Source organism: Zonotrichia albicollis, chromosome 5 (assembly GCF_047830755.1).
Source record: "Zonotrichia albicollis isolate bZonAlb1 chromosome 5, bZonAlb1.hap1, whole genome shotgun sequence".
NCBI lineage: Eukaryota > Metazoa > Chordata > Aves > Passeriformes > Passerellidae > Zonotrichia > Zonotrichia albicollis.
This window is the reverse complement of record NC_133823.1, coordinates 71,640,709-71,664,687: the sequence shown is the minus strand read 5'-3', so window position 1 is coordinate 71,664,687 and position 23,979 is coordinate 71,640,709. Positions and strand designations below refer to the sequence as shown.

The window sequence follows — 23,979 nt, the reverse complement described above, 5'->3', positions numbered from 1 at the left end:
CCATGCACAGGACACCCACCAGTGCAGAGTATCTGCTGATCAGGCTAATGCTGAAATCCCTGTGATTTCATGCCATGATAAAACACAGCACAGTGGCAGAGCACACAGGCACTGATTTCCTGTTGCAGACAAACACCCATTGAGCGCTCCCCACCACATCTGGGGAACCTGTCTCACCCTATTGCTTTTTTTGTTGCTTTTCAGGATATTTCACTGAAGGAATGAGAACAAATCAACTACAAACCTGCAGGGGAAAAGCACACAAATTTTAGATGTTAATCTCCAATTACCAGTGACTGAAAGGGCAAAGGACCCTGCTCCAGTGCCACACTCAATATTCCTCACAGGTGAGCTCTTTCTACAGCCCTCACTTTTCTTTGCCAGCTCTTTTCTGACAGCAGTTTGGAGTTTTTAGTTTTATCTCTAAGATTTTCTTGCATTTTTATCTCTGCTAGAGAGAATTGACTCCTTATCTTTGGTGCTAAATTAGACACCTGTGATTCTTGGAAAATTACCTTTATGGTTCTTTGAGGGAAGCACTTGTTTCTTAGGGATGTCTTTAATGTGGCCAGATTGTTCTTTCATTGCAACACAGAATCCTTACTAAAAACCAGCAGTCATTTAGAACATTATGCAAAGGAAGGCACATCAAAATACCTGGAATGATGGTTCATCAAAAACTTAAAATTGCCCAATCCTCTTTTTGGTGATATTCTGGAGTGTCTTCTGCAACTGGTGTGTTCCTGAAAAGTAAATGTGAGATAGTTAATAGGATCCTACCAGCACTGAGCACCTCTGAGTGTCCACTGCACTTTTGGAATTTACATTTTTGGTTTGTCATTCCCCAAAAGGTCACATCTCTTTAGTGTCTGTGCTTTAGCTTCCTGATGCATCACTTCCCCAGCACCCCTCTCTTTGAGCTGTCTGTGTCTGAAGGGTGGTGGAACCAAAGCCAGGATCACAAAGCAGGGCTGGTGGAATTCTGGTTTAAACACAGCCAAAGCCTGTGTCTGTTTCATTACTGCATTGAAGGAGAAGAGTTCTTTCAAGAACTATTTCTGCCATCCCTGAATCTGAGGCAATCGTGGTGTTTTGTGAGTTTCTACCGTGTAATTTCAACGTGCAACAATCTCTCCAAATGAATAATTTGGAATCCACGCACGCTTTGCAGTTTCAAGATAATTTGATCTGAATAGCAGCTTCATGTAAATGTTTTGGCAGCAGTGAAAAAACCCTCAACATTACTACTTGCAACTTGAAACATCAATAACTATTTTACATGCTGGCAATGAAAGAGCTTGATAGGCAGGTTAAAATCATTAATTCCTCCATCTGAAACTGATATTTTCTCACTGAAAGGTTTGAAAACAAATCTACTTTCAACAGGTTATTTCTGTATTAATGTGATACCAGCAACATCTGTGCAGCTCCTTCTCTTCTCCTGTGGGCAAGCACTGTTAGGGGAGCTAGAAGGAACACAGCTCTTGCTTGCTTCACCCCACAGCTGTGGGGAAAACACAAAATAATGTTTGATGTGCTGGATAATTGGAGAAAGTGGATGGAAAATGATAACAACAGCAATAGGGAAGTTTCTCAAGCGATTTAAGAAGGTTGTCTGGATGTTTGATTATCTGTGCACTGGATACCCACTTCTCTCTACTTGAATAATACATGGGAACCAAGGATTGTTTACTTTAAAATACCAAAATGAGAAATGACCATGTTCTGAAAATAAAACCTGCGAGTTTCAACTCTGCCACCTCTAGGAAAGCCCAGTGGGAGGGATAGGATTGCTAGAACTAGGGGAGGCCTCCTTTTCCTTATTTGTTATCATTTAACAGAATCTGAAGGCATCTTCCTTTGCAGAGAGCAGGAAATCATTCCTGTGCAGCTCCAGGGCCACACAGAGGTTATGGTGCCCATTTCACTGGTGGTGTTAAACAACAGAGGGTTTCAGAACTGTAGTGGGGCTGTACCAAGTCACCAAACCCTGGCCAGCAGAAAACAGAAGAGCACGTGCATAGTGGAGAGTTTCTGACTTAGCAAGAGATGAAAACACGGTGCTCTTTAGCTGCCTTCTCCCTCCAGTGTTCTCAAATAGTTGTGTCCACTACAGGGGAGATTTCTCGGGGTTACATTTGGATGCATGTGGTCAGCAGAGAAAAAATCCCACCAAAACATTCCTGCTAATTGGTGATTGTTTTTTGAAACCAGAACATTATGAATCCACGTTATACTCTCAGCCTTTGCTCTGAGTCTGCTTGGAAACTTGAATTTTGTAGCAATGAACTGTGGTGTCCTATTGAGCAGGACTATTGTACATATTGTGTACATGCTAACAAACACAACCTGACTCCTGCGTGTCACTGGGAAATGAAAAGGATTGTGATTATGCACATTATCTGTCTCTAATGCCTGCATCTGAGACACAGAGCATAGCTGCCACTTCAGGATGAGGCAGCCCAAGCACTGCCAAGACCAGCAAGTTCCTTGCCTCAAACAGAGTGAAATGTGGTGTCACTGACTCCAGCGGGGAAATTCTCAAGGAGCCTTGTGTTCTGCCCAAGGTGCAATGATATTCCCCATACATGGGAGCAAGTGTTTTACCAGAACAAGCATCGTTTGTGCTAATCAGAGAATATGTAATCACCAAAGCGACTTGTAGTGATATTTATGAAATGTGAATCTTGGATTTATTTTGCTCAGACCATCTCATTTTTCTCTCCAAAGCTGCTGGTTATGCAAACTCTGAGGACTGTTAAGTATCGCATGACATTTGAAAACCAGAACTTTCCAAAGCCCCGTTTTATTGGATTTTTTTCTCTCTCTTTGGCTAAACCTATTCTGGGTTAATATTCTTTTCAAAGTTAACCCTTCTTGATCAGTGCTTTTAATGCAGCTGTTCGAGTCAGCCAAGGAAGATGTTACAAAACCTTCTCTCCCACTGCTGCCTGACCAAGGATGTTTCAATGGAAACATGGTCCTTTTGATCTGATTTATTTGGGAGTTCTTCTTGTGCAGCTTGTATCTCCGCAGAAAACCTAACAATCTGTTTGCTCTTACTGGGAAAAAAGAGACTGTCGCCCTGCCAACATAATTACATTGGTGAGTTAGGGAATAATGAGTGAGAACAGATGAAATATTCAGATATAAATAGTCTGTTTTCATGTGCTGTGATTGTCGCTAATAAGGCAGGGATGTGTGGTTTGTGGTTCAGGGACAGGATGAGGAACCAGGACATCTGGATTCCTTTCCTAGCTTTACCACAGTGTATTGAAGAAGCCATCAAATCTCTTTTTGCCCCATCAGTTGGAAGTGGATAATAATGCTCTGGGGACTAATTCTTTAGTGCTGTCATCTTCAGATGTTCAGGAGAGGAGAGCAATACAAGTGTACACTTTTTGCACACTAGAAGTCAGTCCAACAAAACTTTAAATCCAGTTTGTGAATTAATTTCTCCTATCCCAACTCGAGTAATTTGACACACTTGCAATGAGAGATAAACAAGAGGAAGATTAAAACCAGTACAGAGTGTTTGAACACAATCCTGTAAGTTTGTGATCTTAAACTTTCTGGGACAAGTTTTCTGGGCTTTGCACTTTTTACACTTTTGACAAAGAGCTGCCAGTGATGTCCTTGACTGAAATGTCCTCATTTGTTCAAATCCTGAAAACTACTTAGGCCTTAGCTCATGAGGCTTGGTATAATTTAAAAGAGGCCCACAGTGGCCACCTACACAAGGGATGTGTTTCCCCCAGCCTGTGTGTATTTTGTTCACTGCAGCTGTAAGTAATAGATCACTAAACCACAGATTAAAAGCATGTAATTGCTATAAAATTAATTAAAGACAAGATTAATCTACCTAGGAGTAAATAAGCAAATTTGGAATGTAAATCATAGTGAAAAAGAGCTGAGTTTGTTTTTTTTTTTAACATCCATATGGTAATGGAGAGTCATAAAAGCAGAGTTGCTTCTTCAGCTGAGGAGGGGAAGAAAGAAACTGTGCTAGGGAGTTGAAAGCCTTGAGTTTAAACCACTCGGGATGAGCACTGTATTATTTTAAGGTTTCTACTACTTATTTAAATTTCCAATTTACTCAAAGTGAGAATCTGCAATGCACTAGTGTTTCACCTGGGTGTCAGATGGCTCTACCTACACTGAGAAGCTAAACAGGAGCAGATCCACAGCTGGTAGTGGGGACCCCACATGCACACTTTGCATGTGGCTCAGTTTTCCAGTCTAGCCCCTTGTCTGGACTGGCTGGTGCTTAGGAAGGATGGTCCTGGAGTACCTTCCTGGTGTTGGTTCATCCAAAAGCCCAGTTCCTATGCTCTGACCTGAGGTGCAAGGAAAAGCATGGTAAGTGGCAGAAATCAGGAAATTTGCTTCAGAAGTGCCCTTATGTGACCTAAAATGCCAACCCACCCTCACTGATCTGTACTGTTATCCCTGAATAAGGGCAGCACAAGGGCTTGATTTGCACTTGGAATCCAGCTGGCCAGGCAAGGCTGAGCACAAATTTCCCTTTGCTTTCATGGAGGCTTTGCTCTAAATCACTGCAGTTGGACACCACTGAAGCAGCAGCTGGAATACTTATCCTGCAGTATAATTTCAGATTTCTTTGAAAAAAAGGCTTAAGGCTATGTGTAAGAGAAATTGGCTTCATTTTGTTGATTTTAATCTCATTTGAGACCGTTTTTGGGAACACTACAATATTGGCACAGGAGGCACAATTATAGGGAGAATTAGCTCTTCACCATCACTCTAAGCTAATTCTGTGTGTTCTGTGATGCTGAGGGAAAAGCCAACCTCCTCTTGATGCACAAGAAATGCTCCAGGAATCTCCAGTGATTAATTTATTTCCCAACTGACTGGTACATTAAAACACAGAATAAAAGTCCATAGTTAACCAAGTCCTTCCCCTTTCCTATATCCAATCCTTGCTTTCACCAGGAAAAATGTGGGCACATGGCCTGCCAGGAAATCCTTAGCATGGCCTGCCTGGGTCTGCAATAAGGAGATGCAGGGAGCAGCATCCCAGGGCTTCCTGCTGAGATCCCTCATCCTCCTCCAGAACCTTAAAAAATGAGTGCACTCAGAGAGACAGGGAATAGGTACCTGGAGGCTCATATTCTTCCTCATAAAAATTGCACTTAAAATGATTCACATCACACTAATGTTCCTAAAAAGACATCCCAACCCAACACACACTCATGCAAATAAGCTCTAGCTGTGCATCTGTGTATGCATGACCATGTAAATAACTATCTTTATGTGGTGACACAAAGCAGCCTCAACTACCAAAAGACTTGGCAGCACAAATTCTTTTCCTAAGGCACAAATCCCACTAGTAGTAATTTCATCTCGAAATGGAAAGCACAGCACTGCATTACTTGAGCACAAAGGCCAAATTTCCCTGGTTGGTAGTTAGACCCCAAGCTCATACAACCACAGCAGGAGAAACCTGAAATGACTTTGTTTCCTGATGGCACTAATTCCATTGCTGAAGAAAATGTAATTATATTTATGTTGACATTATAATGGTAACTTTGCAGGCCAGACTCCACTTGTCTGTTAAGCCACATCGAGCTGAAGCAGCAGCAGAGAACTAAGGCATGCCTGATCCTTGGTGGCAGTGTGCCTGGAGCCCAGGCAGTCATTTCAACAGTAAAAGTTCATTCTGTGTAAAAGATAGTTATAATTTAATTGTGTCTCAACTACACAACTGTAGGGGGACCGAGTGTAGGTGAATGAAGGTAGTGTAGAGAGTAATCTTACCCCCTTAGAGAGTTGCAGCTGGGTTAATTACTAAAGATTAGGAGCAGGCCTGACTTTAACAGGCCACAGCTGTAGCCAATAATAAGAGTAGGTTGGTTGGTTGGCTGCTGTGAAAAGAAGGAGGAGTCAGTGCTTAGAGGAGCTGCCTACAAGAAACATCAAAGAAGTACAAAACTCTAGCAATGTGGAACCTTTGCAATGTAATGACAACACAAAACCTCTCCTTTTCAAGTAGATGGGAATTGCAGCCATTCATTGGTGATACCTTATTAATATGTGGTGGCATTGTGAGGTATTTATACTGGTTATTTTAATTTACTCTATTACAGGAGGTGTGCCAGCCTATCCTATTGTTCTCTCAAGGCACTGTGTCAGTGTGAGATGTCGCTAGTCCTGAAGTCTGGATCACATTTTTGTTCATCACTTCTCTTGCAAAATGGTACTGCTGCCCCCAAGAGAAGCAGCACTTGGGAAGGGTGTTTCAATTCAGGGCTGAAAGATTTCTTTTTCCTTATATAATTCACAAAGAACTCTAGAGCTACAACTGAACTGAATTAAGCAAGTAGAGGACAGAGCTAAAAAACTTACAATTTTCAAAACTTAGACTTTGGGTGAGAATAACATTCCAGGACAAGAGGGAACACGTTGCTTTTTTTAACAGGTTAAAAAAAACCAACTAAGCACAAAAATCCACCCCCTTATTGTTTGTGTCTACTGAGCCTAATTTTCTTTGTCTTTTCCTTCCCTAGTCATACAGCAGGACAAAAGCCATGGTTACAGTAACTGTAATTAGGATACCAGCAGATGGAATAGTTAATCATGCCCCAGCTAAGCATTGTGTGTGTTGCTGGGGAAGTCAGCTAAGGTAGATTCATTTTTCCTAATTTAAGCATATAAAAAAAGAAGCACCTGGTTTAACCTCCCATCCCACCTCCCTCTGCCTTCAGTGGGGAGGGAGAGGAACAGACAAGGCTGGGCTGTGGGTGGAATCGCTCACTTCTTGGTGGTGCCTCCTCCACCACTGGGGAGGGAATTGCTGGTCTATCTGAAACTCAGTTTTCTCTGTTAAACTGCAATTTAATCCTCTCTTACCACACAGAAGAGGCAGGAAGATGACTGCCAGACATGAGGGCAGCCAGGAGCACACAGGAGCCCCTGACAGCCTGTGCACTTCTTGATCTCCCCATCCTCCACTGCTGGATGTAGCCAAGAGAGGTGGTCAGTGTTCACATTCCAAGCCTGGGGCACAAATCTGGCTGAGCTTGGTTTTTCCATTTCCATCAATATTAAAAATATGTCCTGTACATGGTGGTACTTCTGGCATTCACCACACAAAGGCCTGTGCAGGCACCACATTTTCATAAATGCTTCATGGTAGCCTGCAGATTTCACAAGATTACATTGGCTTAAGCAGGAGGAATTTTATGGGCCTTACCAATGTTACCTGAGGAAATACAGCTCCCAAATGGTGATTTAGGGTTTTTTTCCCCTCAAAACACATTTATAATAGGGGGGCTAATGTATGTGAACACCAGAACAAAGTTTCTTAAAGGACACTTGAAGCATTTGAGATATGAAGCTTTCAACAGCCTTAGCTTTTGCTGAGCTTTTTCAACTTGGCTAGTATTTTGTTCAATTATTTTAAGGACAATAATATCAAAGATATAATTCTGAAAGCAACAGAATTAAGTTGCCAGAAAACTCTGCTATTGAAATCACCTTTAGTTGCTCTCAGTTTGTTTTGGTTAGTTGGTTTTTACCTGGGGTGGTTTAGGTGGTCAGTTTTACTATATAATACATTGAGTTCATAATAGATGGAGAAAAGGTGATTGAATTCATTTTAGTCAAAAGGAACAACTCTTAAGTTTGAGGGAGTAACTGTTAAGTATGAACATAAAGTTGCTGGCACCGTTAAATTCTAAAATTACTACATGAAATCTAATAGGGAGCCAGTATATGAAAGCACTCAAGTTGAGTATTATGGGTCACCTCTTTCCAACTTCATTTGGAATTATTTATCTGCTTGCAAATTTAGTTAGATCCATACTATGTAAAATATATAACATACGAGTTAGAAATGTATATACTAATTTGAACAGAATAGCAGATAGTGTAAACTTCTTATTTTAATCCCCAAATTATGCCTCTTGGAAGAAGAAATTGCAGACTACTTACTTATATTTTCTGCCTCTTTGCACTCCTTGACAGAGCTAATTTGGCAGTGCAAGAAAGAGCATTTTTGGATGGATCCTGCCCTGTCCAGAGTACTGGAAATGTCACAGTACCACAATCACAGAGACCCAGTTCCTTTACTAGAGGAGATTGAAACAAACATCTGTGCATTTGGATGACCTTCTAAATGAACCTGAGTGTGGCAGGGCCCTTCAGCAGTGTCCCCATCACTTCAGGAAATGAGGCTGTAATTTCACACATCCCATTGCAGGAGGGCTGCTCAGCAGCCAGGCAGCAGCTCCAACGTAAAAGGCAAATCAGATGTACCTCGCATCTGTGGACTGGTTTTGTTGCACCTCAGCACTCTATCACATAGAAAGCCTTGTGTTCCTCAAACAGACAATTCCTAATCTGTTTATGTGACTTAGGAAGATAAAAGGAGATAGCCTTTTTTCAAGTTTTATTCATTCTAAACCAGTCATCATCTGAAGGAGAAAATGTGCTTTTCTTCTTGTTCACATGATTTTTTTTTTTTGGTCATATTTCCTGGTGTGCCATCTCACTCTTTCAAACTGTAACATCACCAAGATATGTTATTTAAGATTACACAGGAAAAGATGAAATAATAAACTAATTTATAGGTGCTTCAGGTTTTGTCTGAGCTGGGATGGATCATTGCTTCCTTCCTCCTGGGCAGTGATTTCTTTAACAAAGATTTGCTGGGACAAAAATTCACCTTCTATCAAGTCTCTACCACCTTCACACACTCGTTTCCCTGCTCTAAGCTGCTACACAGATACTGAATACTGCACATGAGCTGTTTATTGGGATGCTCCTTGTGTAAATATACAGGTTTGATTTAGCTGGCTGTCAGAAAGCAAACAGGAATAATGGAAAATATCTTCGGCCATCTCATAGCAAACTCTCATAATATAAAACTTCAGCTGTTCACAAAACTCTTACTTTTTTACTTCAGGCACCTCAGGAAATTGCTTTGCAAGAACTGAGGGCCAGATAACCAAAAAGACTGTGGCTAGTAAAGATATCTGGAGGAGCCACAGGGCAGCCATTCAAAACCCCATCTGCTGTGTCCCTGTTCACCTTTGCCAGGTCTCCTCCACAGGTATAAATCAGGTGGCCCAATTACTTCAGGAGAGCTGGGTCACATTGTGCCAATAATGACTTTGCAAATATTTGAGTATTTATGAGGTGCTAACTCTTGTCTCTATGTGTTCAGCTTAGCCTGGATTCAGCTGTGATACCCAAAGCCAAGTACTTAGTGGTTAAGCCTGATTTTAAATGCACAGAATGCACAAAGTGTCCTGGCTTTGCATCCAAAATCCATGCTTGACATCCACCCAATCCAACTCACCCCTGCAGGACACTGCTGAGTCATTTCCCACTGGTCAGAGCCACACAAAATCTGTGTACATAAAATCCAAGTGCACAAAGCAGACTGGAGAGTAACAGTGTAACTCTGCAGGAATGGCCACGGCTACAATAACTACAGGCAAGGGGAATTAGGTCTTATGAGTATAAATGTTGAGCTAAAGTATTAATTTTTGTTTCTCTGAAAGAGCTCAATGAGGCATAAAAATGTTCAGGAATGTTTAATCCTAGAGGGAATGAGACTTATCAAGGAAATTTAAAAGGCTGATATGTTCACCTCTGGTTCTACAGGCAAAGAAAAGCCAAGAAAGTCCAAGGCATTAACAACTTGGATGTTATTTTCATGCTGCTCTCACTGCCTCAAGTTTGATGCTAGAGTGCAAGGCAAATCTGGCTCTGGCAAGCAATCACTAACTTGTGATAAGCATTAGGTTTACATTTAAAGATCAAAGCAAACATACATAAACCATTTTGAGTACGTATGTATCCTGTGCTTTATGTCCTGGCCCTTGGGTTTATAGCCCCTCATCATTGTATTTCCCCCTCACATTCCTAGTGGGTCCAGGGACAACTGGAATTTGTACTGAAAAGAAAATGTAGTTAATTTAATTGATAATAATATGTAGTGGGCTAGATATTTCATGCAGAAATTGTATTTATTGGTCAGTAGATGAGGCCAGAGGAACTACAAGATCTGTCACTGTCACTCTCACTGGAGGAACAATGAAGCAAAGAAGTTTTTGAATACTCACTGGGCTGCTTTTCTCCCCTCTGACAATAGCCAAATGATCAAAGCCTTAACAATGCACATGTACTTAGACAAAATTCCCATTTATCTGACACATCCCAATGCTAGATCTGCCCATAACTAAAACTCCTATTCAAAGATCATTGTGCCATCAGAGGGTGGAGGGTTGACAATTTTTCCATTTCAAGGTAGATTCCACCTACTCTTCCCAGAAGTGAGCCTGGTCCACAGCTAAGCAATCCACAGGCCATCCCTATGCCCAAATCCTGAAACCCTTGCTCATGACTGAACTCCACCTGGGATCCATTTGTACAGGTTTTTACACTTCAATAAATCTGACATTTTACTTCTGTTTTTTCTACCCTTTTCTATTGGATAAAAATGAAGGCATAATTTTGAAAACCTGTACTGAAAACTCAGTTTTTCTGAGCATTTTATGAAGAGTTTAAAAGTGCAGATTTCAGCTCGGGCTCTAAATAAAACTCTTAAGACTTTGGTTGGAATAAAACTCAGTCTACTGTAAAGTGAAGTACTGAAAGGATGCTTCATTTCATGTCTTAGGAGAAACTGCCAGAGATGATTCCTGCACAGTGATCTGCACAGGTTAGGAGCTATTTATTAATCTCAATTCTATTTATTACATGTAACAGGTTCTTCTAAAGCCACATGTATAAACAAACAAACTGATGGCAGATTTATAGTCATTCTGAAAAAGGTATTAAAAATGTGCTTGTAAAAAAGTATCTGAGCCTGTTCTATGTGTAGTAAACCACTGGGGAAAAAAAAGGATACCTGACAGCTTGAAGAAACCACGTTCATCTCCCTCAATTCTTGGGAACCATCTAATCCATAAATGAAGCAAAACCTTGTGAGATCACCTACCACACACATTCATGCAGGCTGAAATCTGTATCTATGTCTGGATTTACAGCAGACTTGCTGCAAAACTTCAAGTTAGTTCCTGTCCGCTCTTGCTAGTTCTGCTGGCTGCTCAGTGTGTGCAGAAATCTCATCCTGACCCTTGAGTTTCCTTTCAATTGAGTTGGGGGTTTTTGAAATTGCAAATCATAAGATGAAAGTGCAGAGAAATACTTCTGTTTTCCAAGTACCTGAAGAGTTTTAGGTTTGGTTTCTAATAACTGTCTGTTATCTAGTCCAGAAAAATGTTTTTTGATGGTCTGAAGTGCACCATTAGTTTTACATGGTCTTATACACTGGTCTGACTTAGAACCAGTCTAACTGTTTTGTTACAAATGGTTTTAGTTTCCAAGTAAACCAAGTGGCGAAGCAATTCAAAACATATTGAATTCATTTAACACATTAATAACCACAACTGGCTCTAAATCAAAAAGAATTACTCTAGACTTAAAGAGTTTTATTTCTGACAGTTCTTACTTTTAAAACAAAGTAAAACATATTGGATATATTCACTTACTTTAAAATAGCAAATCAGTAACACAGGGATTAACATATTCCTTTTCTTCCTCATGTCCAAGACATTTCTTTATACAGAAGAAAAAGCTTGATTTCTCTTCAACGCAAAAAAATAATCCTGTAAATACACTTTTCATGTCCCAATGTGCAGCCACTTTGCTGAGCTTTCAGATTCTACAATTAGATAAATCAGATTTCTTAGTGAAGATCTAAAGCTGTAAATACAATTTCTCTTCACTTCATTAGGGATCTGGGTAATTCCTGTCTTGGGAGCAGATCCTGTCCATGAGCAGCTGGCCCAGCCATCACCACTGCACAGCTTGTGGAAGCATGAGATGCCTTTGTAGCTCCTTTTTCCCCTTATATTAAAGTGACAAGCACAGCCTGAGAGCTCTGAGCTCACAGCACCAACAGAGGGCACTTGGCAGCTGGTGCCAGCAGCAGGGCGATGCAGGACAGCACAGGGGGCACCTTCTGCAACAACAGCTCTGCAAACAACACCTGCTGAGCTGCAGGCCAGGGCAGCCCTCCGGCCTGGGTGAAGGCAGCAAGGGAGAACAAGCCCAGACAGCCCTGACAAGGCTTCTGGAGACTCACAGCAACTCACAGGAACTGCTGCAGGGAAGGCACCACAGCCCAGGTCCCGCTGCTTGTGAGGTGTCTGCGCCCACACTTCCAAGAAGCTCCTGGCATGGCCTGCCCGGTGGGATGGAGCAGCTCCACCACTCCCCACCACTCCAGGAGCCCCTGGCTCCATCCCACCGGGCAGGCCATGCCAGCTGGCACTGGGTCACCAAGGCTCCATTTCTGTCACCCTGGCATGGGGGAACAGCACCCTTCCCATGTGCCATTTGCACTGGGATGAGTTGGTGTTGGAGAGGCCACCAAGGAGTCAGGAGGGACCATTTCTGATGGGAACTGTGCTGGGAGGCTGGACAGCAGAACTCTGCCATGGTGCCCTTGCCAGACCTCTGTGTTATCCCAAGCCATGCCCACTTCATCCTGACTTTTGCTGCAGTGCTCTTGCACATCACACCTCCAGGACTTGACCCACACAGAGGCTGCTCCCACAACTTGCCCCTATGACTTTCCCAGGAATGGGAATGATTTAATGTTAATGGCTATCCTCTTCAGAACAGGTCCTGGAGAGTGGGGCATAAGAGGTCATCATTGTTTAAACACTTTTGTTTTGCCTTCTTTCTCAGAAACTTTAAATCATGAGCTTCCTTACACAGAATGCCCAAACTGACAGCTTTAGGATGTGTGAGAAAGACACAATTAATTTAGTGCAAAAGATAAGACATTTCCTTGGGGAAGCACTAACACCAGGCCTATTACCCCTCAGAGTCATTGCAGATTAGTGTTCTGCAGAGAAAGGGATTCTAAATCTTTTTAATTGAAAAATGTTTCTCTTTTCCTTACCATTATAAATTTCTGCCCAGGGGTTTAAGAGTTTTTAAATTATTTCTGAATTACATCCAATTTCTGGACAGTTTATCAAAAAAAGGAGGATCAGTTTGTCTCTTGCTTTATTAATTTATGTCAGACCAGAGAAAGGAGAAATGTATTCCCCTGGTGACCCACATGAAATAGTCACATAAAGAGATGCTTAGAAATACAAAGACCAGACATCTCTAACATGTTAAGATTGGCAGCTGTCACCAACACATCCACTTGTAGGAATACATGCCATAATTATGCAAAGTGGAAGGATAATTATCCAAACACAGTGATGGAAACAACAGTCAAGAGAAAAATGTTACTCAGCTTCTCTCTCCCTTTTTCTGGCTTCAAGTTTGAAAAACATCAAAACCAATTATTGTAATCCATGTAGGCTGGTTGACTCGTAAGTCACTAAATTACCTCAAGAAAAGAAGAAAATGCAAATATCCTTTTACCTTTAGCAAATCTTGAGCAGGAACATTCAAAACTGTGAACTGGACTTGCTCAGTCCTCGATCCATGGCCTTGGAGCAGCCCTCTCTTTATCCCAAAAGGGAGATTTGAAGCAAAGTCCTGGCTTTGAGTGGTGTAGGCACCAACCCCAGGAGCCTCCTGGAAAGCACAGCTCCCTTTGGTGTCCGTAGCCTGCTGGAAGACAGGAAAAGCATCACACAGAGTTAGTTAATTCTCTATTTAGATGTCCATTTAGCTATAAGGCTGCCTGGCTATCTTTTCTAGAGCTCTAAACACAAAAGCAACTTTGTGCTTTGAGGTGCACAATTTGCAATTTGGGGGGCAGCATATTTAAAAAGGCACTCTTCAGGTGAATGTTTCTATACTGGTCTGCCACGGTCTTTGGGCAGCTGCATAGCCCACAGATCATTTGTGTGTTAGGATGATTTGGTTTTTTCGTCCTTGGAAATCCTTCCAAGCAACTGTATTCTTTCCACTTTTCCTGACTGTGTAATGGTTGTGCTTACTCTGATCTGTACTGAAGAAAAAATATTTTCTTTTTCTAATTCAATCCTTAGCCCTTGTTTTCCCAACCTCTCATTCTCAAGAAACGTGATTTCTTAAAAAAAAAAAAAATCTAATTAAGCCATTTATCAAACTTTTCCAAGTGGGTAGAGTGACAAATTAGCCCTATCTTCCACCAACAATCTGATGGATGGGAAGATAAAGATGCAGAGGCTGTTATTTTAGCTGGAAGCTCTCCACTATATCAATTGTTTGGCCCCAAGCCAAAGGACCCTAAGAGTTGACAAGGACTAATGACGGGTTCATGAAGTTTATGCAGCGTGAGCCCTGACATCAAAGGAATGCAGCCTTATTAGCAATATCTCTAAGCCTTCTCCTTGCAAAAAAAAAAAATACTAATTTGTTTTTTCAAAAGACTTTACTTAATCATTCTACTCTTTCAGCAAACGGAAAAAAATTCAAGCTGGAAATAAATGTGCACAATAGCTGATGAGTTCTGCTCTTCTCTATAACTAGGAAGTGATTGTTATGACTTTTAAGTAATGTCCACCAAGAGAGGCTAAGACAGGTAGACTGCAAATAAGTTTCCCTAGGAGTCTTTCCTTTCACCACTATTTGCTTTGAAATACTTGCACTTTTCCCAAGCATGAGCTCTTGGTGGTTTTAGGATATGAGGTTAGGACTGAGGTGGATATTGGGCAGTGTTTGTAACTCAGACTTTTCTCCCTTCTCCCAGTGTTTCTATTTTGATGTGCACCATTTTGATGTGAAATGGAAACGCTGTGGAGAAGGTGGAATGCAATTACTACCTGACTGGAAAGCAGGAAGAGAGGATATAACAGCCAGGATGACTTCTAAGAAAAATCAAATCTACAACTCAACAACAAAAACCTCTTTTGATATCTTTGTTTGACAAAACAAGCCATTTCTGCAGATACTACATGTTACTCTGGACCAGAAGTTAAATCCATGTATTTTTAACTGGAAAAGTATTTAAAGATTACTCTTGATGTCCCATTCTTTATAACCTTTTTTTTTCTCTTGTGGAAATAGGACAGTCTTTAACTTGCTGGCACAATGAGAAACTTTGGTATTGCTTTATCAAATCCAACTGCAGCAGTCCTGCATAACCACATACCTGATTAACTTGATTTATCTTTTCCACACAACATTTTTACAGGATGGAATTAAAAACAATACTGCAATGAAATGACGACAGCACTGGAAGTCAATGCAAAGCCATATCAAGCACATCCCACAGTATTTTACCTTCACTTTCCAGTCTGGATTTAATAGCATGTGTGGAAGGAGCACTGTGCAAAACGAGGGATGTCATCCATCTTCAACCCTCCTGTGCCTCAACAAACTGCCCTGGATTATCCCTCCTCTATTGCTCCCAATCCATCACCAGCTTGCTCGGAGGGGCTGGGCACTCCTGCAGCTTTTTTTCCTTTTTTGCTTTTCCGAAGGGGATGTGCCATTGCATCTGCCATGCTGCTTTTGGCCCTGGGACATCGAGGCAATTTACATCCCACTGGGATATCCACAAGCTCTGATGGCTTTTGGGGAAATACAACAAAGCTTGGAGTCTGTGAGGTCCAACACAAACAATCACAGAAAGAACAGAAGAGAACTTGTAAATACTACAACCTTACCTGGCAATGTCAAAACCAGGAGTTGAAATTCTGGTTGAAAACACCACGGTAATTCAATTTTTTTCTTCTTCCTGATGCATTTAATATTTCTAAGTTCCTAATGTACCTTCTTAGCTGCCTATTGATAACAGGGCTGCTTGGGAACCATATTCTCTCCATAACATCCCCTTGCAATCCCTGGAAGGAAAACCTAAGTAAAGAAAAATGCACTGGTTGAATTTTTCTACTTAGAAATGGGGTTTTTTTTCAATAAAAATGAAGTGTAAGTATTATGACACTATGCAATTAAGTGTTCAAATGTCATTGCTTCTAACTTAGGAAGAGGATTCCTTGAACAAAGAAGCTTAAATGTAAATTGGCTGGAAATGAAAAAAAAAAAAAGAAAAAGATCAGTGCTGAAGTGGCCAATGAACCAAACTGTTTGCTTACTTATAATTAGCAGCATGGTCATTGTCTGGCTGCCCTGGCACTCTGTAAATAAGCCTGGGCAGACTGTGATTTAAGATTATTTAGAAGATTTATTTGTTATTTAAGATTTGTTCATTGCCTCAAGAGATAGGTAAAACAACTCTCTCAGTCACTCAGCTTGGTTGGGGGGTAGTGGCTACAATTCAATCCTATTTATCCTTTCCACAGTAAAATAAAGGCTTTTCCTTTTCTTTAAACATGGCTCCAATTGCTGAACAGAGCAAACTCATTCAGAATTACAAGCTCCAGATTTTTCAAAGGTTCCTGAATCTCTCACACATTTTAGCAACCAAAGTTAAGAAATTTTGTTCCGTAATTTACAATTTATTACACAATTAAATGAAAGAGCTTAAAAAGGCTTAGCTACAAAATAAATGATAATAATAATGAACTTACTCCACCCTGCATTTGTCTTTTATTTGCCAGATGACCAGTTTGTTTTACTTCCTTAACACAACTTTAGAAAATACAGCAATGTACATCTCCCACCTGGAAGCACAAACTTTAGCAGCCAACTCCAAATTAAAACAATAAACTCACCTTTCATTTCTGCTCAAAGGTAATGTATAATTCAGCTAGAGCTGAGGGATACTCACATAATTTGCCTTTAAATGTTGCCAAATAGATTCTGTGGTAAGTCTGGTAGAAGGACAGACAAGCAATCCACCACACTGCTACTACAGCTACAGAGGGAAGTGCACAGGTTTGCAGATCAGCTGGAATTTGGGCTGTTCCATCATGCCTGGGAAACTGAAGTGGAAAGATGGCAAACAAATCAGAATGCAGAGACACTGCTCAGATGTGGCAGTGCAAATAGCCATTTCAGCCATCAAAGGGATCTGGTATGCACTGCTCTTGTTTTTTTTCTTCCTCTAAATCATACTAATACTATGTCTTTTCTCAACTTTATTTCAGTCTCTTGCATTTAGGAACAGTTTCTGATTTTAAGATGACTTCACATGAGTATTAAGACAGCTTTTGCTCACTAAATGATACATGAAGAGAATAATGATTTCAGATCTGTATGTTCTATTTTAGCTATTTCCACTACCAGGAAGCAATGGGCTGACCTACTTGTGTGTTACAAAAATAGCCAAGGATCTTTAAGCAAAATCAATGCTGCTGAGCTGAACAGAAATGGAGAGGGGCAGTGTGCTCACAGCACGAGCCCTTTGGTGCCCACCCCAGCACTGCTGTAAGAGAACACCTCCATGCATGGTCCAAAACAACCTGGGCATTGCTGAAAAACTCAAACATTTCTTTTCAAAAGGTGACATTCAAGTTGTAGGCTGAAAATCCACTGAGGAATTTAGTGGGCATCACTCTGCAGGTCTGAAGATCCAGACTGGAGGCAGCAGATTGGACCCCAGGGAACCTGTGTGCTTTCTACCAAAATGCCTGATTTTACACAATTCCACCAGCCTGCAGAGGTTTTGGTACTTGCTTTCTTTACAACTCCAATCTAGGTGCTGCCAATCCCTTCTGCAATGCTGATAACATGCACAAATCCTTTCACTGTCTCTGTCTTCATAACCATTGACAGAATTCTATTATCAAATTTACTGCACCTCCTTTATTTTGCAGTGTTTGCTGTTACCCCAGGGATGAATACCAGACTTTCTCCAGGCAACTGGACTTTCTGTGCCACTAAGATACAGTTCACTACCACAATGCTCAGCTGAGTCTCAAAGCCTTTCAGATCATAGTAACTTCACTAGATGGCAGTGGAGAGAAACATTACTTCATATCTATGTATTTTTAATAGGAGAGGGACACATCCCAGCAAGTCCTGCAGTTTATTAGGGCTGTCTTGATTAACACTACATCAAAGACGGCAATTCTCTCACCCACACAAAAGTCCAGGGGCTCCTGCCCAGCTAAATCTCTCTGTTAATGTTTGGGAAAGCACAGCCACTCTTCCAGCACTAATGCAGAGAGCAACATGCACTCCTCTGAAGCTCATAAGCTCAAATGTACCATGGTCTTTCCTGAAATCCCAGGAAAAGACAAGTTCCAAAAAGAAAAAGTTTCCAAAAGAAAACTTTCCTGACAAGTCAGAGACACTGTCCTTCAAAGAACCTTAACGCTCATGCCACAAACATGATGAAGAAAATGAGTGAAGAGTAAGAATGAGAAAGCAAATGGTTCAAGGAGCTTTGTGAGGACTACTCTGCCTTCAATAAAATCCTTTTCATTCACAGGAAATTCTTACAAATACATGTTTCTTGGGAGAACTCTCTCGTCTCTTACAGGTAACTCAAGAAACAAAGCTTAATTTTTCAGACTTCTGACAAAACTTCAAAGCAGCAAGTTCTGTAACTTCTAAGGTTCAAAATCTTCAAAAATTCAGTCTTTTGAATACAGAGAACTGAGGTCTCCCAGTCTTTGGAAATTGATACACCTGGACAAAAGTAAAGAACTAAAACAGAGTGGATTATTTCAGCCAAGGGCATTACTTCAATTAAGAGTTTATCAGTAAAGTTCGTAAGGAGACAAAAAAATTTGGTTCCTTCTAGAATCAAATATAAAAAAAATTTCTAAGGCTTGTTTCTTGCTGTGGGAGAAATATTAAAAAAACTCAATTCACTGCCTAAATCACACTTCTTTAAGCAATTCTTGCCTTTATCTTAACGATTTCCAAGCCTTTCCCCTCAGAGAGCAATACATTGTCCTCTGGCATCTCAGCTGCTCTCTCACCAAACTGTTTGCAATAGCAAGCAGAGATTCAGGATATTGAAAGTGCTGATAAAAAACAAACCCAGTTGTGTTGCAAGTGACTTTTGACTTATGCCTGCTAAGCACAATTCAAAGGCTTGAACTTTTAAAAGCATCATTCCCTCTATTTATTTTTGTGTAAATATGAGCAGATGAGAAACAATTCCTTATGGCATTTCAATCTGGGAGACTTCTCTTACTTTTCCTCCTCACTGGCCATTGAGAAACAGAAATATCTGGAGGTGCAAAGCCCCAGGGTTTTGTCAGTGACACAAGGAGTTGTATTCTCTGCATCTCTGGTCAAACAAACACACACAATACATGAGGCTGTCACATAAAGAACAACTTGTTGCCTAAATCAGCTTGGTAAAAAAAACAAAATTACGTCTCCCCAAGCATCAGGAGATGGAGATTTCTAGAAAAATACCCACATTTCAGATTATCTCAGTGGATTCCCCCAGATGTAGATATTGTAAACAAACACCATACATGTAGATACTGTAAACAAACACTATAAATGTTTGTAAACACAAACATTTAGTTGTGGAACGAAATACATTTAGGAGAAACACATAAGACCAACCTGACAGAACAGTGATGCCACTTGTGCTCACTCCAATCCCAATCACAGGGAAGTAATTTTCTTTATCATTAACATTAGAGATCTTCATGTTGGATGCCCTGGATGACACCAGTATGCAATAAGACAGTCAGGTACCCTGGAAAAAAGCCAGAAGTCCTCTCCAACAGCCTAGATAATGACAAAACAGCCCTTTTAGTTTATTTATTGCAGTCATTCAGTTCCTCTTCTTCAACTCTTTAATTTCACCTTACACAAGAAGATCCCAATTGCAGAGTAAAGAACACTGTTGCACTGTGTCCTTCCCACTTTGTCCCCAGCACACTCATCAATCACAGAGCTGTGGGCTTGCCTGGAAGCTGTGCCATCCTGCTAGGTTTAATTAAGTAGCCTTAAAGTAAGTGGCCAATCAATATTGATTCATGTGGGTCTCACTGCACTAAGTCATCACAGTGTCTGAAGGCACTGCTGATGTGAATCTAATACCCTGGCTTGGCCTGTCCACATTCATGTCAAATGAAGATTAAGAGTGAAAAAAAAATCACTCACTGAGATATTTTCTCCTCCATAAGATGCATCTGGCTGAATACAGAGCAGAATCCCTTCCTTTGCAGAACTCTACAAGTATTTCCCAGCCTATTTACTTTGCATTTAATTCCTCTGCACAGGACTAGAATTTTGTACTGCCACTTAAAATGTCTTGACCGTCATTTGCTGAAGTTTGGATTTGAAGCTGATATATACTGATTAAATCTGACCATAACCTGCACAACACACAGCTTGCAATGAGGTCTGGAAATTGCTGTGTGATAGTTATGATAAAATATCATCACAATAAAATCTTCTTTATCCACTTCAAAATACAACTGTTAGCAATCAATTGAAAGGCATTATTACTGACACTTGCATATCAATATCTAAATTAAATTGATCTAACTCTGAGGAACCTGCTCTGATTTCCTAGCACTTCAAGCAAGTTTCTCTCTCCTCTAAAGGGAAGCACGGGTTTAATTGTTCCATCTCTATAGGTGATTTTTTTACCATAGCCTAACTAGCTGACATGGGCCATGAAGACTATGATCTATTTTAAAGCCTCTCAGTTATCACCTGATAAGTGCATAATCTATTTTTACTCCCCACCAGACCACCCCAAAGACTGCTCAAGTCTGAAGCTCTACTTTAAAATTACTGCACACTTGTACAGCCAATTATATCACACCTTGATGGGGTCCTGCAGCTTCATAACAGTGAAACAGAATTGAAGACAGAGTGCCAATTTACAAACTAAACTCAAGTTTTATACATCAGTAAACCCATGACCAAAGTGGACTATAACATAAAACCCTGACAAAAAAGTATTTACAACGTAAGCAGTGAAATAAGGCATTTTTATTATCAATCCCAAATCAGGTCTCTCCTAGAAACACATTTAATCCCACAGCCTCTGATTGTACTTGTATTACCTTTTCTATCTAATGTTTAAAAAGAAATATTTGACTTAGGGATGTATAGAGCTTATTTAGTTCTTTTGCTACCCCTTTCTTTCAGCAGCAATGAAAATCTGCAGTGCTGTGCTGCTTGCTACAGGTTGTAGATGTGAGTTTGCAGCTTGTACAGTCACACTCACTGTGTTTACTATGCAAAACAGTTGTAACAGTATGTGGCAATGAGAAGCCCTAATTTTTGTGGAATTGAATGATTCGTATAAATTTTACTTCTGAATTGCTCTGGAAACTTGAAATTGTCACATAATTAAGAAAGCCATTCAGATGTCTTTCCAGTCTTTCATTTTCTGGCTTTGATGCATTTGCCACTGGGGTTTTCACAGAATATTCAGCTTTCCAGATGGTTTCGTTTACATTTCTGAGTTTGCCATGGTGTGCAGCTTGGGTCTCAATTGCAGGTCACACCTAACGAGGGGACATCTAGAAAATGAAAAATTCCTAGCACCTCTGTGGTTAGCCCTGCTAAATAATTGCTGCAGTAGCTGAATTTTGCTGTACAGATGTTGGTAATTTGCTATTGAAAACCACCAGTATCAAACTGTCAGAGTCAAGAAATGGCTTTAATTATTTCCTCCCTGGAGCAGTAATAGCCATTATTTGAGCACTGCCAAAGCTGGAATGTGTTTGTGTGGGTGATTTCTTAGCACATGGAGTGCAGGCAGCTTTACCTGCACTTGCCAGCCCTTTGCTCCCTCCTCGTGGAAGGAGATTGCTTCAGTCAGGGCCAGATCATCTGGAGACCACCACGAGCTTTCCTCCTTTTCCCTGGCCACCAAAGACTAACATTGTTTTTCTGCTTCATTGAGTCCTGAAAATTGAAGATAAATCAGACAGAAAGCCCTTAGAACTAAGGGTAAGAGGAAAAATCTTCTCTGGGAGGGAATAATTAACAAAAATATCAGAAGCTATGGGAAATTTGATGAGAAATTGTACTGAGAGAGAAGGTAAGGCCAGCAGGGCTACTGCAGCAGTCTCCTCCTCACTCTGCATTAGCATTGCCTGGGCTCTCCCTTTTTGCAGCATTGGGCACAAACAAAATTATAGTCAAAACCACACAGCTTAAACAAATATATTAAAATTCAGGAGCAGGTCAAAATATTTTTACTATTTTTCAGCAATTTCAACATTATTCTCTCCCCTTCATCAAATAGACCCAAACCTCAGAAAAATTAAAAACTGATGTTAATGTGAACATTTCCACAGGAGCCTGCAAGGGGCTTTGGCTTGTGCTTCAAAAGAACTAAAACCCCTCCAAAATAACTTCTGGGCTAGAATGTTGTATTCCTCCTTCCCATGCTGTATTGATTTGGGAAGACAATCTAACCTCTGTACCTCCAAAAGCTGTCTTGTCTCTGAAGTGGGATAAGGTTCTTCTCCCCAAATAATTTGAGGACTTTTTGTGTCTCTGACAGAGAAGCGCTGAAGCAAAGCTTTCCTGAAGCCTGGGGGAGTTTGTCTCTCAGAAGAGCAAGGAACACTGAGGGTGTTCCTGCAACATCCATGTCCTTGGCCAGCAAGGAGCTGCTGTTCCTTTGAAGTGCTCACTTTGGATATTTGTGCATCTGGAGACAGGGTGTGTTTTCCCACAGGCAGCAACCTTTGCTTCTGCTGCCTGCACAGCCCAGCCCAATGGCACATTGATGCTCTCTGGATTGCTCCAGAAGGGAGAAGCAAAACATGGCTTATGAAAAAAGAAGGAACATGACAAGGAAAACCAGTCTAATGAAATATACTAGAAATACTTGCCAGCTTAAAAGTTTTTAAGTTGTTAAGAGCTCACCTTTAAGTCATGAGCACGTTTACTTTTAATTTATCTAATGTTTTTAAGTACTGGCAAGGAAGAGGTAAAGAATGTTTTAGCTACACATGGATATTCCTAGATTTTTTTAAATTTCCTTTCTTTTTAGGTCAGCAATAAAATTTAAAAAGCTGGGGGAGGAAGAGAAACAGTCCCTACTTTAAAACACGCAGCTCAGAAGGGAGGGAAAACGGGATTTCTTTGCATCCCAGTGAAGTCAAGACTAGCAGGGTTTGTTGAGTTTGAGAGGAATTAAGATATTTTATCAACCCAACTTGTGCAGTGAATATTTCTGTGAGGTGATCACTTCTAATTGCTGCTGCTGGTGTCACAGCACAGCAGAGACAACCAGCACCATCTGTCAGCAGCACAGGCTGACTGACCATCAGTGAAAGAGATTCCAATGCTGCCCAATAGAGGCTGATGATCAATAGCTATTAAAGCTCTTCTGCTCTCCCTGCATGACAACCAAGAGCATAAACAATAGTGAGTTCTGAAAAGCTCCCTGGTGTCTCTGCATGGGCAGGAGATGTTCTGAGTGCAACAGGAACTCCTTGTGTGTGGCACATCTTAACCACAAAACTGATACCTACGCACAGAGTCTGGTGTCAGCAACATCCAGCTCACAGCTGAAACTATTTTGGAGTTTTGTTAAGAATGACAACATTTGATGAATGGAGATTAATGATTAAAATGCTTCAGCCTTTCTAAGTCCTCACACAATGTGATGGCAAATAAGTCTTCAAAGAGATTTATTTTTGTTCCTAGCAGCTGGATATCTAGAGCCTGCCGTTCCTGAGGGAGTCCCAGAGACCCACTTGATGATGGGAGTGTTTCACAGCTGTAAGAGACTGGGATTGTTAAACAATGACTCGAGCTGGAACGTATTTTAGTGACCAGACTCTGCAAACCCTGAGGTCCCTAATTGCCTGCAGGCAGCCTGCTTATCACTGCAAACCTGGAGCTCCCATCTTGTAACATGAGGCACTGAAAGCCTGCCTTGAACATGGAATTCAATTACAAGGAAATTACTCCAGGAAAAAAGCCCAACAAGAACACAACTTCCCACCTCATTTTTCTGCTGTCAGAGGGGCCGGTGGGCTGGGGGCTCGCTGACATCAGGAAGATGGATCCTCATTTACACTTCCACAGGAAAGCTGCTGTGAAAATTAATTGTTTTCCTTACCTACAGACAACACTTATTTACAAGGCAATTACTTCATTACAAACACTTCCATTTTGAGTTTGAATGGAAATTCAACATGGACAATGCCAGAGGAATATTTGGGAAGTCACAATGACAGAAGCAAAGCTTTT

The 23,979-nt window shown here is 40.9% G+C and overlaps 1 long non-coding RNA gene across 1 annotated transcript in view; it reads right to left on the bottom strand.

Moving 5' to 3' along the window:
- Positions 1–521: 521 nt before the first annotated feature.
- The window catches only part of LOC113459095 (uncharacterized), a 38,279-nt gene continuing 14,821 nt past the window's right edge, over positions 522–23,979 (bottom strand). The window contains exons 6-13 of the long non-coding RNA XR_012580585.1: positions 23,732–23,822; positions 21,533–21,672; positions 19,363–19,530; positions 16,661–16,814; positions 15,597–15,786; positions 13,420–13,611; positions 11,523–11,695; positions 522–743 (exon numbers count right to left, since the gene is read on the bottom strand). This is a non-coding gene — a long non-coding RNA (uncharacterized LOC113459095). The remainder of the gene's footprint in view (positions 744–11,522; positions 11,696–13,419; positions 13,612–15,596; positions 15,787–16,660; positions 16,815–19,362; positions 19,531–21,532; positions 21,673–23,731; positions 23,823–23,979) is intronic.